Source organism: Agelaius tricolor, unplaced genomic scaffold (genome assembly GCF_023055355.1).
Source record: "Agelaius tricolor isolate 1412-34295 unplaced genomic scaffold, bAgeTri1.0.p SCAF_53, whole genome shotgun sequence".
NCBI lineage: Eukaryota > Metazoa > Chordata > Aves > Passeriformes > Icteridae > Agelaius > Agelaius tricolor.
In genome coordinates, this window is record NW_027269313.1 from 2,330,763 (window position 1) to 2,351,541 (window position 20,779).

Sequence of the window (20,779 nt, forward strand, 5' to 3'; positions counted from 1 at the left end):
TCATGTGATGAACAACATATTCCAACTTTTGGCCTATCTCCAGATCACCAGGGATGTACTAACATCCAACCCTAATTTAACTTTGTCTAACTCAGGATGGAATACAGTTTATGTCAACTATTAATTAAAACTATGGATAGCAATTCTTTTCAAACATCAGTTATCTGATAATTAAATTACCTTTGAACACTGAAAGAATGCTTATAGGGCTGCTGGGCTGCAAGACATTATAGAATGAGCTCCTTCTTGAAATGGATTAATTGATGTCATAAGAGATTTGTTTTTCCTTTGAGCACCCCACTGGTGTTGATTCCAAAGACATGAGCATTTGATTGGATAAATGACTGCAGATTAATTGCAGGTCATTATGTACTGGAAAATAAAGACTGCCATGCCAGGAGATGAAGAGCCATTGGTAATAAAAAAATGTCAGCAAGTTTCTATACCATTTCCTTGACCCAAATAGTCTTATTTAGAGAACAAAAACAGCAGGACAACAATGAGATTGATGTTATTTATGCTTTTTTTTTTTTTTTTTTTGCCATTCCAGTCAGGGTCTCTTTCTGTTGCTCTTTCTTCAGACTGACAATAATATTTCTTCATGTAAATAACTTATTAATTACTCCTATGGAAATTAGAAGTGAGGTCTGATATTATGTTTAGGCAACAAGATTGTTATGAGTTTTATAAAAAAATAGAGTGTCTCAATCCTCTATTTCAAGAACAGTTAAGAGTGGCAGGAAAATCTGCCTTTGGTGGTCCTTTTTCTGTAGGCATAAATGAGTCACTTCCTGAGGGACCTCAGGTAATACTGAATAAAAGCAATGCACCCAGTTCACACCACTGCTGCTCTGTGGAACCCTAGCTGTGCTTTCTGTTCTCTTAAGGGGGCTGCTGAAGCCAAAGGAAAGAGCAGCAGAGGGGCTGGGGAACACAATTTTGGTCAAATATAGCAGGTAGTTTCAAAATTGAATTCTGGGTAAATGAAATTACTCAAAGAAACTTCAAACCATGAAGAGATAAAACAGTGATACAAAGCAAATAAAATATTTCAGTATATCTGAAATGACACTCTATTTTTCTGCTGTTAGCAAGAAAAACAGATTACGGCTTTGGTCAACAGAAAATAATTTTCTTCCCAGCTCCTAGTTATTTCCATCACTGAACCACAGACTCATGAAATTCTCTCTAAAAATCCAAATAATGAACACAGATATACACACAAAGAGAATTAGCAGACATAGGGGTCCTTCACTAGATTTGATTAATTGATCCTTAATTTGATTTCCTACTTCAAGCTCCACATCCCTTCTCTAGATTCCAAAGTCAAAAGGAGAATCTTCTCTGTGAAATTCATGCCACTAACACCATACAGAAAAACAGATAAACCCTTGCACTCTCAACCAGAAATAAACAAAGAAAATAAACAACCATCACCCCCAATAATGTTATTCAAAGTGATATATAAGTTTATGTTTGCAATTTTAAGTAAACATAAAACAAGATTTCAAAAAACAGCTGTACAAAAAAAAAAAAAAAAAGAAAATGCTTAATATTTTGGGCCAAAACTTTTCAAATCTGAGTAGTTTCTGGCAAAAATCTATATGTTGCAGAATTTTATTTTGCTATGGAAACTGCCTGAATAAGAGAAACAAAGCCATAGACCAACCATTTCCAGTCAAAATTTCCTCCTCACTCATGCAAACCACACAAGTCCTCGAACAGCTCCTCTTTAAAGGTCACCTCCTGCAGCCCAGGCACAGCTTTTCTCCCTGAACACTTGTGAATTAGTAATATTCTGCAAGTGCCTTGCGTGCTCTGTCAGTGGACACAAGCGGTGCCCAGGAGCTCCCCCAGCCCCAAGAGCTGAGCCTGTGGCTGTCCAGGCGGATGAGGATGTGGATGAGGATGAGAATGGGGATGTGGATGGGGATTACACCTCCCCTGGGATGGGCAGCAGGGCAGATTAACGTGGCCTCGAGCCACCTCAGCATCGCTGTCACAGCTCCTCTACAGAGCTCAAGCTGAGTATCACCGAACCCCTCACTTGTTTTCCTTTCACAGGTGCTGCTGTCCTTATATAACCTCAGGTACCTGCGCGTTTCTGAGCTGTTTCTGTGGTGTTTGGGTCACTGGCTGCACGCAGTGGGGCGTGCACCAGGGCAGCAGCAGACGTACCATGTGTGACAGCCCCACACAAGCAATGGCCTCTCTCCCCTCGCTGCTGCAGCAGTGCCTGAAAGGATTATGCACGAATGATTTGTCTCGTGTGCTTTTGGCAGCCTTACAGGAGCAACGTGGTGGCCACAACCCGTGACCCACCTCTAGTTTTCCCAAAACCACAGGCTGTGCCAAAGGGCTGCCCTCTGTCTGATGCTCATCAGCACAGAAAACCAACCTGCAGCCATGAAGCCCGGACGTCCCTTGATGGCTGGAATGGATGATCTTACAGGCCTTTCCCAGCCTCAGTGGCTTTATGATTCTATCTCTGCATTCAGAGTACATTGCCTGTGCAGCCAGCAAATTGTAGGGTCTTAGTGGAAGCTGGGTGTTTCTTGAATGGCACTTTATTTTTCTGGTATTTGATCTGCTGAAAGACACTACCTGCTTGTGATGGCTTTCAAGACTGGCAAATTGTGTTATATCTTCTCATGTCTTTTGAAATAGCACTCACTGTATTCTCAGGATAACTGAGAACAGTTTGTGTGAGTGATGCAAGGATGTGAAACCTTCATCAGTTTGTGGCTTACATTTGCACTGTGGAGAACTGAAATTCCCTTGACTCAGGCCAGTGTTCCAAGTATAATGCTGGAGACTTGTTTCTTCTGCCTGACCTGGTCCTGCTTTTAAGAAACATACCCACTATCACCATGTATTTTTTAAGGTGGAGCCCATTCTACCAGCAATTCAAATCCCTGAATACTCCAGTTGCTACAATGGTCCAGTAACAAATAATTTTTCACATCCAGTTCTTCAAAATCTGTTCCCTTTTTCACCAAGATGGATTACAACCACAGGTAGCAAAGGTTTGAGCCACTTGACATCTCCCTAAGTCACACCAAAGCGATGTGCACACTCTCCTGTCCAACACACATGTGTTTTCCCAGCTGATGAACAGCATTCCCAGCACAGTGAATAGCAGACACATCCTCAGGTGTCTCGTTCAAAAGCGCTGTTGTGCTCAGAGTAATCTGTGAGCATGGTCCTTACAAAGAAACGAAAGACATTTGGGGACACTTGGGCACAAATGGCATTTGGGGGCCGTCTGCAGGGCTGTTACCCCACAGCCCTGTGTTCTGTAGGCTGTCCTGCTCTTGCCCTGCTTGTGCTCAGGTCTGCCTGCTGACCGTGGCACATCACGGGCTAGGAGAGCTCCTAGCACAGGAGACCATGAGCTTGTGCAGCAGGTTTGTGAGAGGCAAGACTCCTTCACAAGACTGTGCAAACTGAGGGAACTCTAAATTGTTCTTCTGGCTTCATTTATCCAAATACAGCATTGCCATCACAACAGTGTTCCTCTGACAGGTTAATGAGTGTATTTCATCAGTATTACAAGCAAGCTTTGAGCACAAAAGAGAGTGATTTAGGTGTTCTAGAGGAGAAAAGGCATCCTTTTACAACTACTCTTCATTTTTACAATACTTTGCCTTTCTCCCATAACTTATTCTCCTGGGATGCCCCAAAAATCCCAGCTGCATTATACAAAGTTATATTTTTCAAGTTTCTTGCAAAACATCTCAGTTAATTAAGAACAAATAGGTTAGTTTCTCTTCAGTTCATATGTTACCAAATGTCTCCCTCCATGCACAAGGAATGTAACAAAATCTGGAACAAGCAGAAAAACAAGTTACCATAGAAGAGCTACCAGCAATTACTCACTAAATACAATAAATTGTTGTATTTCTGGAAATTAAATGTACTTCATTTTGTTGTCACTGAGTATTTTACAAGCGTGGGTGACAGAAGCACAGAGCAGAATACAAATGTGGTAAAAATGCCTCTTGCAGTGTGTGTATTTCCATTGAAGTTGGATTTTATTTTTCTCCTGCTCTCCTTCTGATAGAATTTAACTGATGGATGGTGAAGCAGGATTCTGAATTAACTGGAGCCTCAGTTAAGCAGCAAAAAGCAGCAGAACAAACATCTGTGGAAATTTCACACTGCAATCTCATGCTCCTGTTTGAGTTACTCAAAAGAGCAGCTCTTCTAAGAGGGTCCAACCCTCAGCCTCTGTAGAAACATGTTAGCTTTGACAACCTCCAAGAGGCATTCAGGTCCACTCCCATGAGCCTCTGCCAGGGCCAGCCAGGCATGAGATTCAGACAAGTTTGTGGAGACTTATAGATCATCTGTCCTCAGACAGGAATGAAGCTAGATTTTGCAATTGCACAGAGTTCAATTTCAAAATCAGTTCCACCTTCTGAGATTTTAACAGTGGACTTAGAGTTATTAAGAGAGTTGGTGTCTCACAGGCATTTGCCATGATTTCTGTAAAACCTCTTTGTCCTCAACAGCACGAGCCATTAATGATAAATGTTGCTTCTCCGTTGGATATCTTTTCTGAGCAAAGGATCAGCCTTCCACTTGCTAGAGCACAGCAAAAAGAAAATGAAGTCAAAGAAGGCGTGTATTGTCAAGGCTATTTAAACAAATGGCTTAAAGGAGTAGAGGATATGTGGCAGTGTGGCACAGTGTATGGTCATTAACAACACTGACATGCTCAAAACAAGAAAAGCATAAACCCTACTTCAACAGCAAAGGAAGACAAGCTAACTTTAAACCTCTATCTAGCAGACACACTTCTGTTATTTGGCAATGAGTGGCATGACTTTACAGTTTATGCTGGTCCTCAGATCCCTAGAGGAGATGTTAAATCAATGATCAGCATGTTTTTGCACATGGATCTCTCAAAGATAATTCTTGTTTTGGTTAAGACACAAGAATAATACAGCTCAAATCCTTCAGGAAAATGGATCAAAACACTGTCTTATACATATGAGCCCATTCTGTCCCCACTCCTCTACCTGTGGCCACTCCCTTTTGATTAATTATGTCCTTGATCAATCCCATACAACTTCACTATAACCAGAAAGTATGGCAGCTCCACAACACATTCCACATGCTCTTGTGGGATGTCCTGAACCCTGCACTAATGAAGCTCCACCCTTTTGAAATAAAATATAGAAAACCCACTTGGGTAAGGAAAGTTATCTTGTACTTCAAGAGGTTGGACAGATGTTGATCCACTTGCTTATTAGGGAAAAAAGTAGTGCAACAAGTCAACTACCTGAATGATGCTACTACCCTCCATTCCCTAGGACTGTGTGGAATTGCCCCATCACTGTCACATGTGATTCACAGAATCATAGGGTTTAAAGGGGCCTTTAAACACCATCTACTTGCAACCCTTCTGCCCTGAGAAGGGACGCCTTCCAGTAGACCAGATTGCTCAGTGGCCTTGAACACTTCCAGGTATGAGGCATCCACAACTCTGGGCATCCTGTTCCAGTGCCTCCCCACCCTCAGAGTAAAGGTTTTTTCTTCTAAAATCTAATTAAACCTACCCTGTTTCAGTTTGAAGCCATTCCCCCCTATCCTGTCAGTACAATGCTTTTGTAAAGACATCTCATTGTTTACAACATGGGACAGCTATTCAGCTCTGTTTTGACAGGTACCGGATACCAATAAAGCAGTTCTGCAAAAAGGGAGAAAACAGATGAATGCTGACCCCATGTCTAACAACCCAGATAACAATTACACAGAGTAGATAGTAGAAGTCAGATTCTGTAGCCTCTCCTTTTCAGCCCCATGTCCACCCAATAGACGTTGATGGTAGCACAATTTTTACAAAAGCATGAGATTTTCAAAATCAGGACATGCATCGTGAACAACAATGCCCCTCACAATGGGTCTCTCAGCTGCTGCCAAGCAAGCATTTCTGAAAAGCACCACTGAAAAGCAAGTTTCACTCTGGATATGCAAACCTAGCAAACAACACCTTAATAGGGAAGAGAGAATATGTGAACGAGCTGCAGCACCAACTTTGCACACTAATGGCAATAAAGATGCTGGTCATTATTTCTGTGTTTATGCTCCATCCAAACATCTATCTATAAAAACTCCAAGAGCTTTAGGTGTTCTTCAGAAAACAACTGTGTTTCCAAATTGATGTTAGCACCCAGTCTTTTCAGTGGTAAGATTAAAAACTAAACAAAAAAAAAAACCAAACCCAAACCAAACCAAACCATTTAAAAAATGGCCTGTGATGGTACAGGGCTAAGTCTGAAGAATTCAAAGCAACATCAGGCTGGGCTATCTGAAGAGTGTGGCATTTCTGCAGGGTCTGTGAAAGCACAGAGCATCACTTACACCCAGGCAGAGCCACCATGCAGCAGACACCATGCAGCAGGCTCTGGAGAGCTCACCTCCCAGCTGCCAAACACTGAACAGAACTGAACTGGTTTAACTCACATGAGAACCTCACCTGGGAAGCAATGAGGTGTAAAACACAGCAAAGATTTCAAAAGAAGTCATAATCTGGGGTGTCCTCACTTACTGACTTCCTCAGAAATAAGCATTCTGGTTTCAGATACTCAGAGCAAGGTGGCACAGCTGATTTCAGCACCCTTGTGTGAAAACTAGTGGAGAACTGACCATGTATCACAGGCTTGCTGGGCACAAACCAGGATAGAGTGAAAAGACAGGCACATCTGTCTTCCGGCATCAGCACTACAGAATTTATCTTTGTTCTGCCTTTATTGTGAGGAAACAAAGATGGGGGAAAATAATCTTGAAGGCAGATCTTACTCTTGAAGAGTCACCAACTGAAAAAGTTTCTTTCACCATAACTTCACCCAGTACACATGGGACGGCATTAGTGGATAAAATAAATGTTTCTTTTAATCACTGATGATATGTAGCTGTTTTCCATTAGAGAAGTTTGCATATCTTCAGGGTCTAGTGCCACAATAAGTGACAATTCCATAATAAAATCCCAAAGTGATACTCACATTAGCTCCTCATGAACACAATTAGGAAAACACATGTCCTCCATGCTGTTGTATTATCCACACAACTGCAATATTTTTGTGGCTGCAGAAAGTATTAAGAAAAACTAGAGCACAAGAAAGTAGGCTAATCAGTTCAACATACTATCTGATGGAAGTAATAATTATAGATATGTCTGCCAATTTTAAAAGCACACAAAGTACAAGTAGGTAGACTCCTACCATTGAACAAAGAGGCAGGGAAGAGTGAGCAAAGAAAAAAAAAGACAACCAAAGCTGTGAAAGAAAATTGAGGTAGAGTAATAGATAAAAAATCAACTGAAAATTCAAAAGTCTCCTTCTTCAGCTACTGAACTCTCTCAACCCAGACAAAATGTCTCCAATTACAGACCAAGCAAAAGGTTCTGCAACTGAGCAGATGTGACTACATGACTGAGAAATTAAGGATATGGCTCTCCACAAGTTCCTTCTCTCCTCTGATATTTCATTAATCAGAAAAAAATATATTATCTTTATTGAGTGTTGAAATAGCCTAATAAACACCAACAGCCAGCATGGTTCTCATCAGATTTTGTAGTAATTCTACATATGCATAATGTACATATGAAACAAGTTCACATCCACCATATCAAAGGAAAAATGCCACTTGATATCATCCTTGCTCATAATGTTGGTTTAGTTATCTTTTTCAGCATCACTGGTTTTCCACCCAGAATGGGCAAAAGCCAACATTGAAATATGCCACGTGAGAGCCAACAATGAAAGGAAGGAATACAAATAAATATGGGAAGGTAGTAAGGAGCTGTTGTCATAGCTCCCAGTGCTTGACAGTTCCTCAATTGATGTAAATTTTGTCCTTTTTCCTCCCCTGTGTCAAGCCTTGGAAGCAGATTCTCATCCTGTACAGTATATTCAGTTACCTGTAGACAAATGCATAAAGGATTTCCCCTAAGGTCTTACCAGTCTTTATTTTTAGAAACAGCCAACCTAAAACTCAGACCTGAGAGAGACAGAGATGATTTAAAAGAGAGGGAGGTCCACAGCAATGTGCTCAGATTAAACAGGATCCTGAAATGTGAAGGCTGAGGGGAATCACACTCAGCAGCCTCAGCCCCAGAGGTAACCCCTTCTGCAGCAACTCCTATGGAAACCTTCCTTCCCAAAGCAAGCACAAAACCCCCATTGTACAAGAACGAGAGGTTTTAAAAAATGCTCCGTCTTGTGCCCAAGTAGGAACAGGCAGAAATCTGTGCACAGAGCCTTGATCTCTGTTTTTTCTCACCATACCCACCTCGTTTTCAGTAGGGGGGATTTCTGCTGGGGTCCCTGCTCTGTCCCGGGTGCCTTCAAGCCCCACAAAAGACCACACCGCATGCAGGACGAGCGCTGTTACTCTGACACGTTTATTTCTCAAGTACTCACCCACAAGGAGCCAGAGAACTACTGCACAACCTTAGAGCTTGGAAATCTCATCTCTCTACCTGCAAGCTGTCATTGACAGCTGATCAAAACGCCTGCATTTCCCTCCTCTCCCTACCACGGAGGTTTTGCTGAGATGCAAAAACACCGACTGTCAGGGGTCTCTCAAAGCATCCAGACCTGACAGGGACATCGCACACGGTGACATTTTAGCATCTCTGCTCCAAAGCATCTCTCCCCGCATGCGGCGCGTCCATCACGCCCTGCTGCCGCCGCCGCAACCTCCTCCCGAACCGCAGCCCACCCGCACGGCCCCGGCGGCGGAACCCTTACCCGGGAGGGCTTCTCGGGGGTGTTCCCGGGAGGAATCCCGAGGGAAAGGACGGGGAGGGGCCACCCAGCACCTGCCACGGGAAAAGCGGCGATGCCCCCGCCCCGCTCCCGCCATCCCCGACACCGACCCATCGCATCCCGCATCCCGCATCCCGCATCCCGGCCCGCTCTGCAGCACGGCGCGGGGAAGCCGCCGCCTCGCCTCGGCCCCCGCAGCCCCCGCCGGTCCCGGTTCCAGCAGGGGCATCCCCCGCTCACCCCGCGGCGCGGCGGCTCCGCTACGGGCGGCGGTCTCCGGGAGGGCGGGCGGGCAGCGCTCGCCGGGCGGGCATCGTGGTCCGCCCTCCGCCGCGGCGGGGAGGGCCGGCTCCGGGACTCCCTCCCTGCGCCGCCTGCTTCCTCGTCCTGCTCGTCCCCTTCCCGCCTGGATTGCCCGCAATGCTGCCCGCAGGAGAACAGGCTCCGCTCCCTCCCTCCGCGGCTCCTCCTCTGCTTTCCCGGGCACCGGACCCGGCTCCAGCCCCCGCCCGGCGGCGGGGCGGAGGGAGGGGACAGGGGCCGGCCAGGAGGGGCGGGCGGAAGGGAGGGGAGGGGGAGCGGGACCCCCAGAGCCGCCGCGATTCCCCAGCTCGGCCCCTTCCCCGGGGCTGTCCCCTCCCTCTGGGCTGGAGCAGGGTCCGGCGTGCGGGAACATCGCTCCGTGCCCTCCCCCGGCGGACGCCGGGGGCAGCCGGACATCTCTCTGTCCCTTTTGCCCCTACCCCGGTCCCGCCGCGGGGAGCACGATGCCCCAGGGACTTCGCCGGCATCACGGCAGCAGGACCGCATCGGGGGCAGAGGGATGCGGTCTGGGTGACCCGCAGCCGTGTTGGTGCTCCAGAATCCCGGGATACCCTGGGTTGGAGGAGCCCTGCAGCCTGGAGCAGAGGGGTGACAGTGGAGTGGGATGCAGGTCCTGGTCCAGGGGTTGGCAGTGCTGGCGTGCACCTTCCCATGCCCCACGCAGGGCACCGGGCAGGACTTCAAGGCTGCTGCACGGTGGTGTTGTCCTGAACCCTAAAGCTATCCATGGCCCTGTCCACCTGGGAGCTACCAGGATACTGAACTCATGGTATCCAACAGGACCTTGTCCTCAACAAACTCCCTTAGGCACTCAGAACACAAGGAGAGGAGCTTGTGCTTTCTCGGATTTGCCTCCAACTCACAGATGTGTTTCTATAACTGAGAATGGTGCCACCCCAACTACATTCCAGCTAAATTCCTAGTTGGCAAGGCAAAGAAAAAAGTAACCCAGGAGTTACTCTCCTGCAAATGAGCACAGACTCCTGGCTTCCCACAAGTGTGTGGCATGTTCTTGTCAATATGCCTTAAGTGTAAAATTGAAAAAAAAAAAAAAATAGCACCCACAAGTTAGAGTAAATCATGCCAACATAATTTTTATCTGTGGATCAATGGAATTTAATTCCTCAGTTGCCAAGATACCTCGCAGAAGCATTTTTGGGTGTTTATTACCCCACCATTTCATGGACAGAGTGCCCTGTGCCATGTTTACCTTATGAGGTTGCCAGACTGTGTCTGACCAGTGAGGCCCATGGGCCCCATGGAGTGCAGCCAGAGGAGTGGTGCAGAGTTACGCACTGAAGGTTTGAGAAGTGTTAAGTTTTGTCTGCTGCAATGCAGAGGAAAACGTTTGCATATCCAAAGACCTTTTCCTTTGTAAGACACCAGGAGCACAGGCACAGCCCACTGAAGGATGAGAGGTGTCTGTTCATTTAAGCAGTGCAACAGCATCAGTAGCTTTGGTCTGGCCATACCCAAAGACTGATATTTACCCAAGAGATAAATCAAATTGTATTAACTTCAGGAATGATTGCGTGGAAACTTAACATGAGAATGTCCTTTTTTGCAGCTTTCCATCCCTGCAGTTTCATTGTTTCTTCCATTGTTTCTCTCCAAAAGAGGCACCTCCTGTCCTTGGTGGATGTAGAGTAGGCAGAGAGAAAGCAAAGCACTCACACCTTTCTGCTCTTTCCCCTCTTTACACCATCACCAAGCCTAGTATAAGCAGAGCAGGAAGGCATAATTTGTTTTCCTCCTGCTTTTTGGTCATATGAATTTCAAACCCACTTGTCATTTCAGGGAAGCTCAGCTGGGCACGAGGTTTTCTTTCCTAGTGTGGTTGTTGTGTGGCTTTTGTGGAGCTACAGCAGTAGCAACAAGGGCTATTTTTAGCCTAAAGTAGGCCAGGCAGCTCCAGAAGATGTATTAATAGGAGGAACATTTGAGAACAAAACAAGCAAACAAAAGAGAAAACAAACTGAGAAGTGTAAACACAAGTAATCTTTTACCAGCACCACTTGCTAAATAGTAAATATGAGGAACTGCATCATCTGTCTCAGGAGACATGACCCCTCCCCAGAGCAAACAAGGTAATGCAGTCTCTCATCAATATGTGTTACCTCCAGAACAATCAAACTATCTTGTTTTAGCACCACACACCTGGAGTGGGATTTTTAGAGATGCCCAGTTTATCAGATTGCAGCATACATTTATTTCCCAGAAAAAGCATGCCTAACCTGGAAGTTTAAATAGATATTATTCTCCTTCTTAGAGATCACTACACATTTATGTTTTGAATCAGAGTGTAGCTGGTACCCAAAGTGTGTTGCCCAACTTGCTGGGAGAATTCACGCCCACGTTTGTAGTGAAATCCTGTGGGCAACGTGCAGCTCTCTGCAGCAAGCAGAAAAGAGGCAGGAATGAGTACTGCAGGAGAAGGATTCATATTTTGCTGCTAAAAGCAACAAATCTTAGCTTTCGATCAATGATAATTCAGTAGGAGGCATAGGTATTTGTCATCTCCTTTATCCTTGTTGGAATTTGAAGACTGGATTGCAACAATTCAGCACTCTGTAAATCTTTGTGGAAGAATAAGTGCAGCAACATTCATCACAGATATGTACTTGCCACACAGACTCACAGGGCTGCTTTTTAGCTTTTTTTTTTTAACTTCTGGTAGTAGTTGGGTATCTTTTTTCCATTAGACGTTCCAGTAAGACATCTCACATTCTGAATCTCGTTAGAGTCATTCCACTGAAGCCAGCTGCAGAACATGCTGAATGCTGTTTGCTTGCCTGAGTGTTTGGGTAGATGCAATCCAGAAATCCAGGACAATCCCTGTTACCATATCATGCATTACTCCATCAAGTATTGTAGTAGGATGCTTGTAGTGACAGCATAAGTGTTTGCTATATATAGCCTGCATTTGCTTGCTGCTAATTTTGTGAGACAATTTCCTCAAAAAGCAGAAAGGATCAGCACTTTTTTCTTTATTTCTCTAATTGACAAGCCTGTCTCTGTGTCCCCATCTGACTTTTTTCCACCGCACATACAAACTTTCTGATGAAGTGACATCAGACTTTAGTGCTTAAGAATTCAACCTAAGGCTTCACTGTTACTACCTGTCCATAAATTTGCCCTGATGTTCTTTTCAGTTGCAAAAGTATAGACTTTTTTGCATAGCTTTTTGAGTCCAGATCAACTTATAAGTGTTTCACTGTTTCACAGAACAGCCACACCTGATTCAAGCCCACACTTCTTGACGCACACAGCAAGAAAACAATAACATACATATGCACAGACCAGACTGCAGCTGGAGGATTTGTACAAGCCATAGAGGTGAAATGTTTGCAACCAATATAACAAAACAATAGTTTTAGGACTAATTTGGGGATTTGTTGTTTATTTTTTTGTTTGGTTTTTTGTTTGTTTGTTTGTTTGTTTTGTTTTTTGTTGGTTTTTTTTTTTTTTTTTTTTAGCTGAATACATTCTGTCTAAGAACACTGCACTTAATTATCTTTGCCATGTGCTTGTCAGGCAGCAATCACAGGTTACCAATTCCAGCCCTGCCTGAGCAAAATTAGGATAGAAGCCTGCAAAGAACCTAAAGTTAAGTGTGTGATAGTGATGCCAGGCCAGGTGTCACTCTGGAGGGCAGGGGCTGACTGCCACAGAGCTGGCGGTGAATTAATGCTTGGCAGATTGGTTTCCACTATGTTTTATTTTCTCCTGCTGTCTTAAAATGACATTACACACACCTCCCTAACTGCTAGCCAGAGATGGAACCATACCACTGTTTTGGTGACAGATGTTCCTGGTTAAGGAAATGCAGTACACTTAGTTGTGTAAGTCATTGTAATGTCAATAGCAGAGCACATTGCTGTGTTGTAGAATCACAGAATGGCTTGGGTTGTAAGAGACTTTAAAAACCATCTTGTTTCAACCCCACCACCATGGGCAGGTTCACCTTTTACTAGACCAGGTTCCTCAACTGTAGTACTATAGTGTCTCAAAATCGAGATTTGTGTGTTTACCTTATATCACAGATAGAAAAATCAGTTTCTCTAATACCTGAGGGGGCCACCATCACCATCACCATCTGGAAAATTCCCAAGGGGCTAGGAAGGAAGCAGCATTCCTGACTGGATGTGGAACTCCAAATCAGGCACTTGGCCAGGCTACAGAGGTGCCATAAGTGGTGAATATCCCATCCTTGGAAACAATCAAGGTCAGGCTGGGACAGCACTGAGTAAACTGATCAAGTGGAGGGTGTCCCCGTGCAAGGCAGGGGGGTTAGAATGGAATAGACCTTAAAGGTCCACTTTGGTCCAAACCATTCTGAGATTCTGTAAGCCTGTCTTCACAGCAGCCAGGCTGAGAGTCCAAACCCACCTGAGTTGAACAGCAGCCCGGGCAAGCCTCTCATGAGTAACTATGAGTGACCTGTAAAATTGCCAGAGTCCTGAAATAGGTCAGGAAGGCTTTCTGCCAGACTAACAGTCTCCCAGCCACTGCAGTCTGTGGTGGAATGCTGCTCAGACCTGGGGAGAAGAGATAGTAGCAGAGAAGCATCAAGGATTTCCTCTCACTCTTTGCAGACGAGGCGCTGCATAGCTAATTAGTCACGGGAAAATGCACCATCTGTTATGCCAGTGTAAGATAACAGTGCTCCACTTCAGTTTCAGGGAGCACCAGCTTCATAAACAACTCCATACCCAAACCTTCCCTCGAATGGACTTTTTTGGCCATGGGGACGTGTGATGTGAGCTGCTGTTTCTCATTAAACACTCAGTAGGCTAAATGCAAAGACCAGTTTCTTATCGGACATCAAAGGATTCAAGCATAATACACAAGTTAAAGCCCACAGAGAGGGAATAGACTGATTTCTGACATGTCACACTGCTGCTCCAGGTATGAAAATCCTATAGCTGCAGAAAAGTCTTCACCATGGAGAAGGTTAGCAGGGAATGGGAACAAAGAGGGGTGTGTATACAATGAGTAACATGCCTTGCATGCAGAGAGTAATCCAAATTATTCACTCTTTAAGGAGTGAGGGACCAGCTTTCTGCTTTTCAACACCAGATTGATGCTTTCCAGCAAAATAAAACCCAAACTACCTCTATATGTTTACATATACACACACAAGCAAGGCTGCTGATAGCGTATGATACACCTAAATTTGGGAAAACAATTTTGTAGCATTCTGATAGCAAATGACATTTGCATAATGAAGTGTACTGGTAGGCAAGCTCGAGCTGAGTGGATATAGGCAGGTAGTATGCTTCAGCAGTAACACAGAAAGCTGTTCCCCTAGCACATTTGAGGAGTTAATGTGCCTCAAATCTTGGGGTGTTTTTAAGCATTTTTTTAGAAGTTTTAAAAAAACTTCTGGCATCTTCCTGCTAACAAGAAAGAATATACCATCTCCATGTGGATAACAGCAAATTCATAATTACTGCACAGGAAGAGATGAACAAACCAGAATTTGCACCTAAATGGAGATGCCCTGTATTTTTTCTGGTATTTGCCTAAACCCAGCATTCCAGATAGAGAGTCCACAATATCTGAGAGCAAGGTGTGCATTGTGGTTTTCTCTTGGCCTAAAGCCTCAAATCAGGACACATCCTCTGTGTGAACATTATTTAAACCCAAATTTTTTACTGCTTAGGTACCTTAATAACAAACTCTGCTTTTCCACATAGCATTTGAAACAATAAAAATAATAATAATAAAAAAAATACAGACAGTTTCATATTTGGCTGCATTGCAGATCTAGGAAGAAGGGCTGTCCTACACAAAGGTGTACCAGTTTAGCTAAATTTGTATCCCTTCTATTTATATTCATATCAATGCACAGGAGTTTAGCTTGTCTCCCTTATTTAGCTGAAGTAGATTTTAGCTTCTAACCAAGCTACACAAGATTTTTCCCAGTAAATTTTCATGTTTTTTTCAATTTATATTAATTTTCTTAATTCTTGTACAAACATGTTGAACTGCACTCTCTCTCCAGGTAGCGTTCATACTCGATGGGATTCTATTTTAGTACTCAGAGCTAGTCATTCCTGTTCCATCACTTTTCTTGCTTTTGAACCTTATTTTAAAAAGCATATTCAGTGTTTGGAGGCTGATCAGAGGGTGGGCAGACTCTGTGCCAAAAGGTAGCCAACTAATTTTGATGTATTAGTAAAATTTTAAAGCAAAGAGCATGAATCTTGTGGTCTGTGCAAGTTTGTACTTGGATGGTGTTTTACTTGATTGTATTTGTTCATCTTGCAGTTGCACCTTAAGCTGAAGTCCAGCAGCATTCATGAATTGGGTAAATCCTTCTGATCATGAAATCCATCATGTATTTCTTGGACCTTTTCATCCTAAAGGGAAAACACAAACTTCTAAGTGCACTTTAGTCTTATCTCTAAGAGTGAACAATCAAGCACCCTTACTGAGCTATTTAGACCCATACTACAAGACCTACACTAAAAATCACTGCTAGACATGCATGGCATGCTAGACATGCAGGTAAATGATGGGAGCACTGGCTGGACTCTGGCAAGAGGCTAACCAAGCTAATCAGGACATGGAAAAATTTCAGACATGGTGTGAGGGAACTGTTGGACATGCTCCATCCCTGGAAACATTCAATGTCAGGTTGGATGTGGCCCGAGCAACCTGATCTAGTTGAGAATGTCCTTGTTTATTACAGGGTGGTCAGACTAGTTGGGCTTTAAATGTCACTTCCAACCCAAATTACTGTGTGATTCCACAAGAAATGGCAGTGGTGAGACACTGACAGGTGGTGCCACAGAGGATGGATGGACGGCTGAGGGGGTGCTGTGTGAGACATGGCCAAACTCCACAGATAACTGGAGACAGCACTAAAGACCTTTAGGGAAAGACAGCCTTGTAAAGCTGCCAAACCCACGTAACTCTATCAGGTATATCACATCAGACAGGTCACAGAATCAGAAATATCAAATTTGGTGTCTAGCTGGAAAAAGTAATTTGAAGTTGTTGATTTGTGAGGAGACTGAGGTGGTGATAAGGAGGTACAGGAGTGATAAAATGAAGGGTTGAGAGATGCGAAAGGGAGAATAAGGTCTGGAGATGATGTAAGTGGGGCTGTCTGGGGGTAACTGGCAGTCTGCCCTGCCCTTGGGCATGGCACCTGGAGCAAGAGAGTGAAAAACCCCACAGCCCCATTGTCACCATTTGAATGGTGCCAGGTTATGGCCTCAGGAGAACAGGATGAGAGCAGCCCACCTCTATATCCAGAGGGACCAAATGGATCATCCTTGTGACACCATGTGGATGCCTCTTCCAGGTCTGGTGGCTTTGGGGGCTGAGCGCTGTTGCCTAAACAAACTCCCAGTCCCACTCCTTGCTGCTCTCAGGTGCTGCTCCAGGGAAGGGCCAAAAGATGCACACTTGTGTCATCTCACCATTCATTTATTTGCCTCCCAATCCAGTTCCAGTGCCTGTCATCTCATGGTGACAGGTACAAGCTATCAGTCATTCACAGTAGTCATTTGCTACAAAAAGTCTCCTTGAAAGTCTCAGTTTGCACAAGACTTTGAAGGTCGAGGGGAAGCTTTGGAAAACCTCACCTGCCAACATTAGGGCACAAACAGCTGTCAGGATACCAGCCAGTGTCTAACACTTTTATTTTTCTCTGGTATAGGAGTAATTTTTAAAGTGCTTTAGCAAGGAAATCACTTCTCACTAACTGAAAATGAGTTGTCTTTATATCAGGAGAGGACTTCATCACCCTCTACCCACTCTACTTCTTTCCTGCACAGAAACATCCCCCTCTGTGCTCATCTGCTTTCTCATGAGTCCACTACAGTGCTCAGAGGCTGCTGTGATACCTCTGAGCAGTGAGGCTTGCATCAGAACAAATGCCAAGATAAATTTTTCTGTTTCTCTGTGCTCAGCCTAACAAGATCAGCATGCAGAATTACAGTGCCTGAAGTTTAAAATTAATTTGAAGTTTGTAGGACAGCTCTCTAGAAAGTAGGTTATTAAGAAGGGATGATATTCTTGAGTTTAATTGAAGTGTCATTTGTCATTTTTGTTAAGTCCAACACAATCCTTGTCCAGTAGCTGAGCATTAGGTGCAGGAGTCATAATGGTGGGTCAGGAATATGGGACCTGAACTAATCTGGCAGTTGGGTAATCTTACATCAAAGGGGTCATGTAGTTTGGTGGGAAAATGTGGCATTACACTCACAAGAGCATTCAGGGTAGCTGCTTCATTTTACAGGTTTTGATATTAACCTGCTCGCTCTTCTGGCAAAGCAGATTTTCCATTAGGCATGAGGAATGGAGCTCCAGAAAGGTTGCTTGTGAAGTCTGGGGATTTAACAGCTAGAAATGTAGCTGGAACAATAACTTCTTCAGAAGGTACTCTTTGAGAATAACCTCATTGTGTCAGTGAGTGCTGATGATAGGACAGCAGGAAAGTGAGCCTCAGTGCTTCCCTCCTGCTTCAAGGAATTATCTGAGTGATGGCTCAACCAGCATCGACTTTTTAATTTTTTTTAAAGAAAAAGACACATTAGAATGGAAGGAGGGGGTCTGAAGAGGAGTTCCTACAGAGCATTCCAGATTTACTGCCCATTGCATTTCTACCTGCAGCTCTTATATATAGAATTGGGAAGGTTATAGGTTATATTCCCAATCTTGCCCTGTATCAGTGCAAGCCAGCTGCACAACTTCTCTGTCTCTACAGCCAGTTTTGCTCAGATTTAGGGCCAGGGCCATGGATATTCCCTGGATGAGCAGAGCAATATATGGGGTCTTGACAGCACAGGGGTTCCCACATATTTTGAAGTATTTAATTTTCTGTGGAAATGAAAGACAACAGAAAGCCTTGCCTAGCAAGAAGGATGACTCTTTTGGTTAATCAGAGACAAGGAACAAGGAAAGTCAGTGGCTGTTGACTCTGACTTGATCCACCAGCTCTCTTTAAATAAGGAATATGCATTTGACTGTCTCCCCTTTTGGGGAAAAGGAGCATCAGTTCAGTTCATCACCAGGCAAGGTGATGCCCTATTGAGGTGCCACCCTGAACATGATGACAAATCATAAATCATGGAATGGTTTGGATTGGAAGTGACCTTAGAGATCATCTCATTCCAAGTCCCTACCATGGGCCAGAGCACCTTCCACTGGACCACTAGGTTGCTCAAGCCTCATCCAACCTGGCCTTGGATGTTTCCAAGTATGGGGTATCCATAGTTCCTCCGGGCAACCTGTGGCAGTGGTTCACCACTCTCATGAGGAGAAACATCCTTCTTATATCTAAGTCTACCTTCTCTTAGTTTAAATTATTAACCCTTATCCCACATTTACACTCACTTACACCCCATTGTTGTAGCTCCCTTAGGTACAATAAAGTGCTCTGAGGTCTCCCTGGAATCTATTCTCCTCCAGGATGAACAACCCCAAATGTCTCACTGTGTCTTCATGGGAGAGGTGCTCCAGCCCCGTGAGCATATTCATGGCCTCCTCCTCTGGACCCATTCCAGCAGGTCTGTTTTTCCATGAGTGGAATCTTTAAAAAACCAACAACAAACAACCCAGGGGTATTTATACCCTCATTTGTATAGACGTGGCAAGCCATCATCACCCAAGTCAAAGTGTAGGCAGAGCAAGAGCTGCCATCACAGCTAGAGAACCCTTGGGATGGCAGCCAACAGCCCCCATTGCCCTGTGCAGGTGACCAATGCAGTCTAAGTATGAATAAGAGGGTCAATTATAAAGTTTTGACAGATCAGGTTAACTATCAACCAACAGAAAGAAAAGACATGTATTTTGTAAGGTTCGCAAGGTTTGACTTGAAGCAGAAAAAACTTTTCTCCTCTAGAAACAGCTACGAACAGAAGGCCTCTCTAGGCTTTTTGTGATGCCTTTGGTCCTACTGTGGCTGGATGCTCCTCGTTATATGCACAGGAGGAGCATTTAAAGAGGAGCATACACCTTTGACTTGATTTGAGGGACTTCCAGGGGTATTTCCAAAGTGTAAACAGACCTGTGCTATCCACTCCAGTAATCTCATTGATTTTAGAGGATAATTTACAATGTCTGGAAGGAGAGGAGAAAAGAAAGAGAATTTATCTGCACTGAAATTCGGTTCTTTAGTTGAAGTGCTTCCTTTGTAAAAGATATATATTGATTATGTACTGTCCCTGTCACTTCTTGCTGATGAGTGTTGGGGTACAAGACAGAGGAGGAAGGGTGGAGAAGAACCTACACAGTTTTCATCCCCACCTTGTGCCCTGCTATGTTTAATACAAGACAGAGCAGCATCAAGTAGCAGAGAGTTGGATTTTTGTCAGGTATACTTCTCCTTTGAATTGACTTCATAAGATTTAGAACACCTGGAAGAATTTAGAACATTTAGAGAAAATGTTCAGTTTATGTTATTATTATATACATGTGATTACCTTTTCCATTCTCAAAAGGATCACATTTAGTTCTACAAGCATCATGGTGCTACACATTTATATTTCAGAAGTAGGCACAATCCATTCTAGGATCAGCCAGTGTTGTGCTTCTGAAGGGGCAGATGCACAGCTTGGCCCAGAGGCTCTATAACCCTGAACAAGCACAGATACCATCACAAGGGTGTGTAGAATCTCCTGTGATACCTTATCTGCATTTGAGACATTTAATCCACAATCAAACAGTCTGCTCAGAGAGCTGCTGCTGAACATTTGTTCTTACAAAAGTCTCAGGATAAACACAAAAATAAAAAAAAAACCAAAACAAAAAACGCAAAAAAATCGCAAAACCCAAAAAAATAGCACTTCTTAATACCTCAAGGTTTTAAGAGGAAGTGTCTTCTTTCAGTCATTGCAATCAGATTTATCTGTGAATCTTCCAGAGACCCTGGCCATGAACAGGTATCTTATAACAGTAGGAACCAGAGATAGTAAGTTCAGTAAAAGACTTGAGATGATCAGATCAAAGGATCAACAAAACCCCTACAGCTACTACAGAGATAATAATTTACACAGCTATTGTATTCTGCCACCAGAAAACCAGGGTCCAGTCAAGATATGAATCTAGATTTTAAGCCTTAAAAATCTTTAAGATCTTTGAAAGTTCCTGACTGGGAGAAGAAATCCAGAGCCTTGGGAGGATTGAAAGGAAATGTAGCTGGTCAAAGAGACAGTGGTGTTTCTGGGCAATATCAATGGGAGTAAAGAGTTAAGTGGTACTAAGTGGTTAATTTCTTAATGAACCACCAAAGTGGAATGAATATCAAATACCAACTTAAAATAAAAAAGGAAAAAATAAAGAAAAATAAAAGAGAGAGAAACAGAATAAAAATAATGGTTAATACTCACAGTGTTCCCTCAGAGTGTCTACTTAGGCACTCAGGCATAGGTTCCCACAAACTCAATCTACATAGCTCCTCCAAGATAAAGGAATTTGTAAGTGATGAATATAAAGAATATGGATTCCTGGGATGTTGCATGCTATCCTAAACCAAGTACTGACCAGATTTATTCACCTGCTCTTTAGAGGTTCTGATTATGGATGAAAGAAGGGTAAAAGAACACACAAGCAATGGGTGAGAAAATGCAAAGAATTAACATTTAGGAGGCAAGTGGAGTAGAAGAAAATGTTATAGTTACTCAGCTTTTGTCTATTCCATCTTACTGAAGAGCAAAGTTGAG

At 43.8% G+C, this 20,779-nt stretch overlaps 1 protein-coding gene across 3 annotated transcripts in view; it reads right to left on the minus strand.

The window, feature by feature from the left end:
* The window catches only part of PLPPR1 (phospholipid phosphatase related 1), a 119,154-nt gene extending 109,861 nt beyond the window's left edge, over window positions 1-9,293 (minus strand). For all 3 annotated transcript variants that reach the window (XM_071455699.1, XM_071455698.1, XM_071455700.1), the window contains exon 1: window positions 9,018-9,293. The gene's annotated coding sequence lies outside the window, so the exon portion shown is untranslated. The remainder of the gene's footprint in view (window positions 1-9,017) is intronic.
* Between the last annotated feature and the right edge of the window lie 11,486 nt (window positions 9,294-20,779).